This window comes from Rhincodon typus, chromosome 25, assembly GCF_021869965.1.
Source record: "Rhincodon typus isolate 14 chromosome 25, sRhiTyp1.1, whole genome shotgun sequence".
NCBI classification, from domain to species: domain Eukaryota; kingdom Metazoa; phylum Chordata; class Chondrichthyes; order Orectolobiformes; family Rhincodontidae; genus Rhincodon; species Rhincodon typus.
Window position 1 is genome coordinate 40,944,256 of NC_063356.1, and position 10,030 is coordinate 40,954,285.

At 42.6% G+C, this 10,030-nt stretch overlaps 1 protein-coding gene across 4 annotated transcripts in view; it reads right to left on the minus strand.

Annotated features, from left to right (window-relative positions):
- si:ch211-105j21.9 (sialomucin core protein 24-like) overlaps positions 1-10,030 on the minus strand; it is a 41,108-nt gene that overhangs the window by 17,350 nt on the left and 13,728 nt on the right. The gene's annotated exons all lie outside the window — the stretch shown is intronic.

Below are 10,030 nucleotides of genomic sequence, written 5' to 3' on the forward strand. Positions count from 1 at the left end.
ACTGAGAGATGGTAGAGATATCACAGCTTCAGTCTGGAAGGATCACCCTGATCTGATGTTCAAGTCTGGATTTGAGAAGTGACTAGAGTTTTGCAAGCAGCTCCTTCTGTTCACATTATTCCTAACTGAAAGGTGAAGAGATATGCTACAAGAAGACTCTAAGGACTATAAGCAAAGGAGTATCTTGCTATGAGTCATTCCCTTGTTGCCACAACCAAGGCTTTTTCCACCTCCTGCACCATTTCCTGTAAATTTCCTGGAGTACTCTTTAAGCCATCACTCACTTCCACAAACTCAAACAGAGACAGAGACATCAACAACTAAACTGCATGATGATCCTTTAACTAGCAGTTTAGGGAGGTGGGAGGGAGTGGGTCTTCCTGCTTCTGAATGTATCTTCAGCACATAACAAAGAGAGGCTACATACTGCAGCAGGGGGTCTGAAAATGGCAGCGTTGGAGTTGGGTCAGCATTAATTGGCTGACATACAACCTGCCTACTCTGAATATTTCCTTCTGTGCATAGCACAGGTGAGAGTCTGGTACCATTTTGCTGAAACAACAAAATCCAATTTGTGGCCCAAGCATGGCATGAAGTTGGTAAGGTGAAGGTACAAGCTGCCATTTAGGATTATCATAAAATGGTAATACACAGACTTGACTTAGGGGAGATGTGAACACACATTGGGTGGTATTTTAGACAGGTGATGGGGTTTGTGTCCATTGGTGGGAGAACTGGCAAGAATACCACATAGTCTTCCCAAAAGGAAGCAATACATGGTAAAGGTCAGCAGGCTGTCCATTGCAAGCAGCATTACCAGGGAAATGGCAGTGCACACACCAGAGGCCCAGGATCAGCAAGGGACCAAGACATCAATGAGTGAGTGTGGAATGGGCCCAGAGAGGAAGTGGGTAAATGGAAATGATAGGAAAGGCAAGGGTGTTATCAATAAGCTCCAGATGTTGCATCTTTCAATCAGGCACCAAGTGTGTTTGAATGGTGACCCCACCCCGAGAGTCCATACACTAATACTGCAGCATATGCTTTTTGGGCTTCCCACATGTCAAGTACCTGGGGTACTCCTGCTTGAATACCAGTGAGTGAGGAGGTAAGTGGGCATACAGCACAATTGGTTACAGTGTGGGAAGGCCATCCACTAGCACATAGTCGGGACAAAGGTGAGAAGACAGTGAGGTCCTCCAGTTAAAAATAAAAAGGTCACCTGGGCTGTATGAGATTCATACTAGGTTGCTGAGGAAAGTAACAGTAGGAATTATAGAAGCTTAATTGTATATTTTTCCATAATCAACTTATTCAGAGATGTTATGACACACTTCTGGAGCAGGTGGAACCTGAACATGGGTTACCCGGCTCAGGGATAGGGACACTACCATTACACTACAAGGACCCTTTTGAAGAAGCTTAACTGTTTATGAATTGTATTTAACAATATGCAGGTGAGAGCATTAACTGGAGTTTTACTTCAACACGCAAAAAAACAGGAGGTGACATAGCAGTACTATCACTGGATTAGTAATTCAGAACCTCAGACTAACATCGAGAGAGATGGATTCAAATCTCACCACCGTAAATAGTGAGATTTTAAATCCAATTTTTAGAAAATTTAAATGCACAAAGGGTTCTTGTGGCACAGTGACAGTGCCCCTACCTCACAGCCAGGAGACTTGGGTTCCAGTCTACCTTTTTCAGAGGTGTATCATAACATCTCTTTGATATAAAGATGTCTTAAACACGCAAAAAAACCAGACACTTTAAAGTTGGTGTGATTGAGTTGTGAAGTGCAATCTTATAGTTTCAATCTGAGAATAGCCGTAAGATTAAGTTAAGAATTGGCTCCAGTATCATCCTTTCCAGCGAGCTCTCTGGAAATAATAATAATGATCTGCTGGTCATCCTTTAGATATGGGAGTGCTGTCAGAATTGCAGGGTTGCACATATTATATCCCTATTGGTGAAAAGGAGACAGCAACTACATGCCCAATGGCCTAATGTTGCTGAGGGCTAAATCTCTAAAGACAATAAACCAGAACAAAATGGGTCTCGACCCAAAACGTCAGCTTTCCTGCTTGGCCTGCTGTGTTCATCCAGCTCTACACCTTGTTATCTCAGAACAAAATTTACTGCCTTTGAATGAAAATGCAGGCTAACACATGAAATTCAGCACAGACTTGTTCAGGGTAATTTAATTTTGTCTAGCCTAATTGAGTTCTTTGAGATAATGGAAAGGTTGGAGGAATAAAGCATGATTGCATATGTGAATTTTCAAACATCATTTGATAAAATGCCACAAAATAGAATTGTTGGTATTAGTCGGGTCCCTGGATTGTGAACATTGTCACTATGCCACCATCGCCCCCTGGATTCAAACAGTACCTGTGATGGCATTTACCTCTTAAATCCACTGTGTCCTGACCAGGACTGAAGTCTGGAGGAATTTCTTCACTCAGAGGCTAGTGAGTCTTTGAAATTCTATATCCCAGAAGGCTCTACCCCAGACATTGAGAGCATTTAAGACAAAGATCAGTAGATTTCTAGATATTAATGACATCAAAGGATTCAGAGATAGTGTGGGAAAATGGCATTGAGTAGATGATCAGCCATGATGTTGAACAGCAGGGCAGGCTTACAGACCTGAATGGCCTTCTCAATCCCGTGACAATATGTCCTCACCTCAGGTTCCCCAAGTAGACATTGAAATCTCCCACTGAGACCGAACACACCCTTTTTCTTGTTTTAGTTAAAAATCGCTCCCTCATTACGGGAAGGTGATGGCCTAGTGGTGTTATCACTAGACTATTAATTCAGAAACTCAGCCAATAATCTGGGACGTGAGTTTGAAACTTGACACAGCAGATGGTGGAATTTTAATTTAAATAAGAATCTACCGATGACCATGAAATCATTGTCAATTGTTGGGAAAACCCATCTGGTTCACTAATGTCCTTCAGGGAAGGAAAACTGCCACCCTCACCTGGGATAGCCTATACGTGACTCCATACCCACAGCAATATGATTGACTCTCAATTGGCCTCTGAAATGGCCTACCAAGTTGTACCAATCGCTCCAAACTCTCAAAAGAAATGAAACCGGATGGATCACCTGGCATCGATCTAGACACCGGAAAAGACAACAGCAGAAACAGCCCTGTTGACCCTGCAAAGTCCTCCTCACTAACATCTGGGGTCAGGACCAAAATTGGGAGGGCTGTCTCACAGACTAGTCAAGCAACAGCCTGACATTGTAAGGTATGATTCTGTGAGCATGACAATGCCCCATACACCATAATCACCATCCATGCATATGTCCTGTCCCACCTGAAGGACACACCAAACAGAGGCGGGGGCACAGTGGTATACAGTCAAGAGGGAGATGCCCTGGGAGTCCTCAACATGGGGTCCGGACCCCATGTAATCTTGCGGCTTCAGGTTAAACGTGAGCAAGGAAACTTCCTGCCGATTACCACATTGGGTCCTCCCTCAGCTGATGAATCAGTACTTCTCCATGCTGCACAACACTTAGCAGATTCACAGAGGATTGCAAGGGCACAAAATGTACTCTGGCTGGGTATTTCAAAGTCCACCAACAAGAGTGGCTCGGCAGCAGTACTACTGATCGAGCTGGTCAGGTCCTAAAGGACATAGCTGCTAGACTGGGTCTGCAGCAGGTGGTGAGGGAACCAACAAGAGGGAAAAACATACTTGACCTCATCCTTACTAATCTGCCAGCTACAGTTCCATCTGTCCATGACAGCATCAGTAAGAGTGACCACCGCACAGACCTTGTGGAGACGAAGTCCCGCCTTCGCATTGAGAATACCCTCCATCATGTTATGTGGCACTATCACCATGCTAAATGGGACAGACTTTGCACAGATCGAGCAATTCAAGACTGGGCATCCATGAGTGCTGTGGGCCATCAACAGCAGCAGAATTGTACTCCAGCGCAATCTGTAATGTCATGGCCCGGCATATCCCCCACTCAACCATTACCATCAAACCAGGGGATCAACCCTGGTTCAGTGGACAGTGCAGGAGGGCATGCCAGGAGCTGCACCAGGTATACCTGAAGATGAGGTGTCAACCTGGTGAAGCCACCAAACAGGACTACTTGCACGCCAAACAACAAGTGATAGACAGAGCTAAGCGATCCCACAACTAATGGATCAGATCTAAGCTCTGCAGTCCTGCCACATCTAGACATGAATGATGGGGAAAATTAAACAACTCACTGGAGGAGGTGGCTTCACAAATACCCGCATTCTCAACGATGGTGGAGCCCAACACATCAGTGCAAAAGATAAGGCCGAAGCATGCGCAGCAATCTTCAGCCAGAAGTGCCGAGTGGATGATCTACTTTGGCCTCCTCCAGTGGTCCACAGCATTACAGATCCCAGTCTTCAGCCAATTTGATTCACTCCACGTGATATCAAGAAACGGCTGGAGACACTGGATACGGCAAAGGCTACCAGCCCTGACAACATTCCGGTAATAGTACTGATGACTTGCGCTTCAGAACTTGCCGCTCCCCTAGCCAAGCTGTTCCAGTACAGTTACAACACTGGTATCTACCGACAATGTGGAAAATTGCCCAGGTATGTGCTGTATGTAAAAGGCAGGACAAATCCAACCTGGCTAATTACTGCCCCATCAAACTACCCTCGATCATCAGTAAAGTGATGGAAGGTGTCAGTAACAGCGCTATCAAGCAGCACCTGCTCAGCAATAACCTGCTCAGTGACGCCCAGTTTGGGTGGCCCTGGTGGAACTCAGCTCCTGATCTCATTACAGCCTTGGCTCAAACATGGACAAAAGAGCTGAATTCCAGAGGTGAGATGACAGTGACAGTCCTTGACATCAAGGTTGCATTTGACTGAGTGTAGCATCAAAGAGGCCTAACAAAACTGCTGTCAATGGGTATCGGGATTGGAGTCACACCTGACACACAGGAAGATTTTTGTGGTTGTTGCAGGTCAGTCATCTCAGTTCCAGGACATCTCTGCAAGAGTACCTCAGGGTAGTGCCCTAGGCCCAATCATCTTCAGCTGCTTCATCAATGACCTTTCCTCCATCATTAAAAGGTCAGAAGAGGGAAAGTTTGCCCATGATTACATAATGTTCAGCATCATTCCTGACTCCTCATATACTGAAGCAGTCCATGGTCAAATGCAACAAGATCTGGACAATATCTGGGCTTGAATTGACAAGTGGCAAGTAACACGTGCACGACACAAATGCCAGGCTATGACCATGACCAGTAAGAGACAGTCTAAACACCAACCCTTGACATTCAACGGTGTTACCATCACTGAATCTCCCACTGTCAAAATCTTACAGGTTATCATTGACCAACTCAACTGGACCTAGTACATGAACACAGCGGTTACAACAGCAGGTCAGAGGATAGGAATACTGCGGTGAGCAACTCACCCACTGACCCCTCAAAGCCTATCCAATATCTACAAAGTAGAAGTCAGGAGTGTGATGGAATACCTTTCACTTGCCTGGATGGGTGCAGCCTCAACAACACTCAAGAAGCTTGATACCATCCAGGACAAAGCAGCCTCCTTGATTGACACTACATCCACAAGAATCCAATCCCTCCACCGCCAACACTCAGCAGTACACACTGCAGAAATTCACCAAAAATCCTCAGACAGCATCTTCTAAACCCACGACCACTTTGTCTAGAACAACTGCAGCAGATATATGGGAACACCACCACATTCATGTTCCCCTCCAAACTCCTCACCATCTTAACTTTGAAATATATCGCCATTCCTTCACTGTCGCCAGGTCAAAATCCTGGAATTCTGTCCCTAAGGGCATTGTGGATCAACCCACAGCAAGTGGATTGTAGCGGTTCAAGAAGGCAGCTCACCTTCTCAAGCGCAACTAGGGATGAGTAATAAATGCTGGCCAGCCAGGTGATACCCACATCCCACAAATGAATAAATAAAAAAAAGTGACCAACTTAATAACAGGTTAGATATCACAGAGTAAGAAAGTGCTAACGGGAGATTCACTAAAATATTACAGGTGACAAATGATTTGTTCCCCTAAGAAAGTATGGAGTCATAATCACCTTTCTCCATTAGAGAAAGCCTATTGGTTAGGTATACCATTCACAAGCGTAGGGTAATGTTAGGATGCAGGCCCTCATGAGCGACCACAGATAATAGAACTAACCAACCCTAACCCCAAGAAAATATAGAAACTGGAATGGTTCTTTGGGAACAAAGAAATTAAGGGGACTTTAGTTCTCAAAATCTCAAATTTTCAAAATCTTTGAAAGGTTTTAGTTATGTAACAAATGAAAATTTATTTTGAGAGGATGAAGGATTATTGACCAGCAGACTTGAATTTAATGTAATTTTCACAAGAGCTAGAGGTGACACAAGGAAAAAAAATTGCTCCTGCAATAAGTTATGTTGATATTAGACTGCATTGTCTGAAAGAATGGTTGAAACAGATTTAAAAGGTAATTAGATAAATACTTGAAATGTTGCTGTATTCTCAGGCAGAATGTGACTAATTGAATAGCTAGTATAGGCACAGATTCTCTCTCCAGCAGTGAGACATTCTATTAGTACTGTGCTGAAGTCTCTGTGTCAAAGTGTGAACATTTGACTTTCTGACCCAGAAGCATGATAACTACCACTTGGCCATGGCATTAAAACCTTATCTTAGAAGCATTTCTGCTTTTGGATATTTTGCCCGAATTGAATCAGAGCAGTCATTTTAACCTGTATGGAATGATTTTCTAATGCAACATTCTCTAGCCTTAGGAGTGATAGAAGCTGTAGGGGGCATCTTGACTTGAGCAACATTTCACCCCAAATCATAGGAGAGAGTAGAAGTGTTGGTTTCAATTCATTTAATGCTAGTTTTGCAACGTCCAACATTCAAGCCCAACCTGTATCAGCCACTGCCAGGAAACTGAAGAATAAGCTGAGTCAGTGCTGAGGCTTTTTAATTGGTGTGGTTATCCTCAATCTGAGAACAATGAGTGAAAATCTGTTTCTCCCATGTGCTCAATTGATAGGATGATCTAATTATTTCCAGCAATTTTTTGTGCAACATTATGGTTCGTAGTTATTTATTGCTTTATATTGAGAGGTAAAAATTGAAAGAGGATTTTGTTTTCATTTCATCACCTCTACACTCATTTTTCTATGTCATGCCCCATTGCTTTGCACCGTTTAAGCTTTGTCATTTAATATCTCCTGCCTTCCACCCTATCACAAACTTTTCCTTTTGTTCCTCACTGCATCCACCAAATCTCCCTCCAACCCCAGCCCACTCTTTTCTGCCTCTGTTTTGCCTAAAACCTAGTACATCTCTACTTCTCTAGTTTTGATAAATAGTCATTGACCTATTCATTTCATTTCTGTTGCCACAGATACTGCCTGACCAGTTTAGAAGCCACAGATTTGGGAAGAGCAAAACAGGGATAATGGGGAGGTGGGTGGAGAAGGAAGTGCAGTTATGCAGTTGCACTAACCAAGTCCACTTAAAATACAGTCTAAACACTAACATAACTAAACAATGACTCGGAGGAAGGAAGGTAATATACTGTAACCAAATTTTCAGATGACACAAAAATAGGTGGAAAGTTGCATGAGGCACACAAACAGTTTAATGGAGAGATATTGATTGGGTAAGTAAGTAGGCAAAAAGTTGGCAAATGGAGTATAATGTGGAAAAATATGAAATAGTTCATTTTGAAAGTGAGAACAAAAGATCAGAATATTATTTAAATGGAGAGAAACTGCATATAGCTGCAACACAAAAGGGACTTGGGGGAGGTTATGTACAAAACACAAATCTAGCACACAGGTGCAGCAGGTGACCAGGAAGGTGAATGGAATGTTGGCCCTGATTTTAACAGGGTTGAAGTATAAGAGTAGGGATGTCTTACTGCAACTGTACAAGGTTCTGGTGAGGCCATATATGGAATACTGCGAGCAGTTTTGGTCCCCTTATTCAAGGAATGATACACTATGGTCCCTGGTGTGGAGGGATTTTCTTATGAACAAAGGTTAAAGAGTTTGGGACTCTACTCACTGAGTTTAAAAGAATGAGAGGTGATCTCATTGAAACACTTGGGATTCTTGAGGGGCTTGACACGGTAAATGTTGAGAGGATGCTTCCCCTCATGAGAGTGTCTAGAACCAAATGGCATAATCTCAGAAGAAAGGGGCGCCATCTTCAAGACTGAGATGAGGAGGAATTTCTTTTCTCAGAGGGTCAAGTACCTTTGGAATTCCTTTCCACAGAGAGTTGTGGAGACAGAGTCCTCATGTATATTTAAGGCAGAGATAGTTTCCTGGTCAGCAAGGGAGTCAAGGGTTATGATGAAAGAGCAATAAATTGGATGTCAGGAAGATTGCATCAGCCACGATCCTATTGAATGGTGCAGCAGGCTTGAGGGACTGAACAGTCTACTCTTGTTCCTATTTCTTGTGGTCTTATAAATCAGTACATGGTGAGGTGCTGTCTTGAGGTCAGTATTAAAGTAAAATATGTGGCATGTTTATGATGGAAGTTTCGGACTAGCATACATTGCCGACCTCAGCCCTACATGTATGTTTGATCATTGATTTCTATAACTTGATCCAGTGATAATACTGTATGCTGTTGAGGAAATCTTTACATTGGACAGAGAGCAAATGATGGAAATGTAATTAAAATTAAATGTTTGGAGGTTTCCTGGACACCTAGCAACAGGTTATTCTTCTCCCCTACCATGGTAGTAGGCCATTGTTGAACAGGGAATTATTTTTATTGAATTAAAGCCTGGGCCCACACCATTCCTAGTTCCACTACACAGGTTCTGGTCACCTTATTTTACACAGAAACCATTAACACTGGACCTGGAACAAACCCTCCAAAGATTCTCAAAACTGAGAATACATTCTGCTATGGCAATGACTATGCTCCCTGTGGTATATTACTTGAGTTAAACAAACATGCTCAGCTGCAAGCAGCCATTACTGATTTAATTTACATCTCACAGTAGAGAGCACACAGGGGATAATATGAACAAAATGCTCAGATTTTGCTATACACTACATTCCCAACCAAGAATACTGCACTGAAGTAAAATGATAGTAGCCACTTACATAGATACAGCAGAAGACTAATCCTTGTTCACTGTGCTTCTGCAGTCTCTTTGTTATAGCTCTTCAACTGGTTCCTTTCCCCTTCTCTTTCTCTAAAGCCCTGGATTTTCCTTTGAGTGTTTATCCAGTACATCTTTGAATGTTATAATTAGATCTATTTCTACTATCCTTTCAGGCAGTACATTTCAGATCACAACAACTCCCTGTGTAAAACAATGTTACCACATGTTACCTCTGGCTTACTTTGCCCAACGATTCATATTTTATCAGTTTCAGTCAGTGGAAGTATTTTCCTTTCTATGAGCTTGTTTTCTGTATGTAAGAATGGGCAAGTGAGACTGAATATTTTTGCTAGACATTGGAGCAAGCATTTTATTTTTAAGGTCTGGTTAGCTTATTTCATTGAGATCAGTTGATAGAAATTGAGACTCTAATGCAAAGCATCTGATATTAAACAAGATTCCCTTCTGGCAGTAATTCTGGGAGAACATTTTGCGGATTTAGGAAAAAAACTGGAGAAAGTGACGCTGCACTGAAAACTGCTTTCTAATATCCATCCATATCACGATAAAGATAACAATTATTCCAGTGCTGGAAACACAGCAAGGTGAGCAAGTCCATGACAACTTCCTGTTTTGTTTTTCAAAGCTGTAAACATGAACTAGGTTCAGAATCAATGGAAGTTTGATAATCCAGGGTGATTTTAGGTCAGTTTCAGCAACTTGATTGCACCCGACCTCCTCTAAGTAAATATTGAGAACCCCAGGTGTTCATTAAAGAAAATCATTAAAAGTTCCAACCATCAGGTGATCTTATATTTGAAAGATGTATTCTTTCATACTCTGGCATAGTAGGAACTGCAGATGCTGGAGAATCTGAGACAACAAG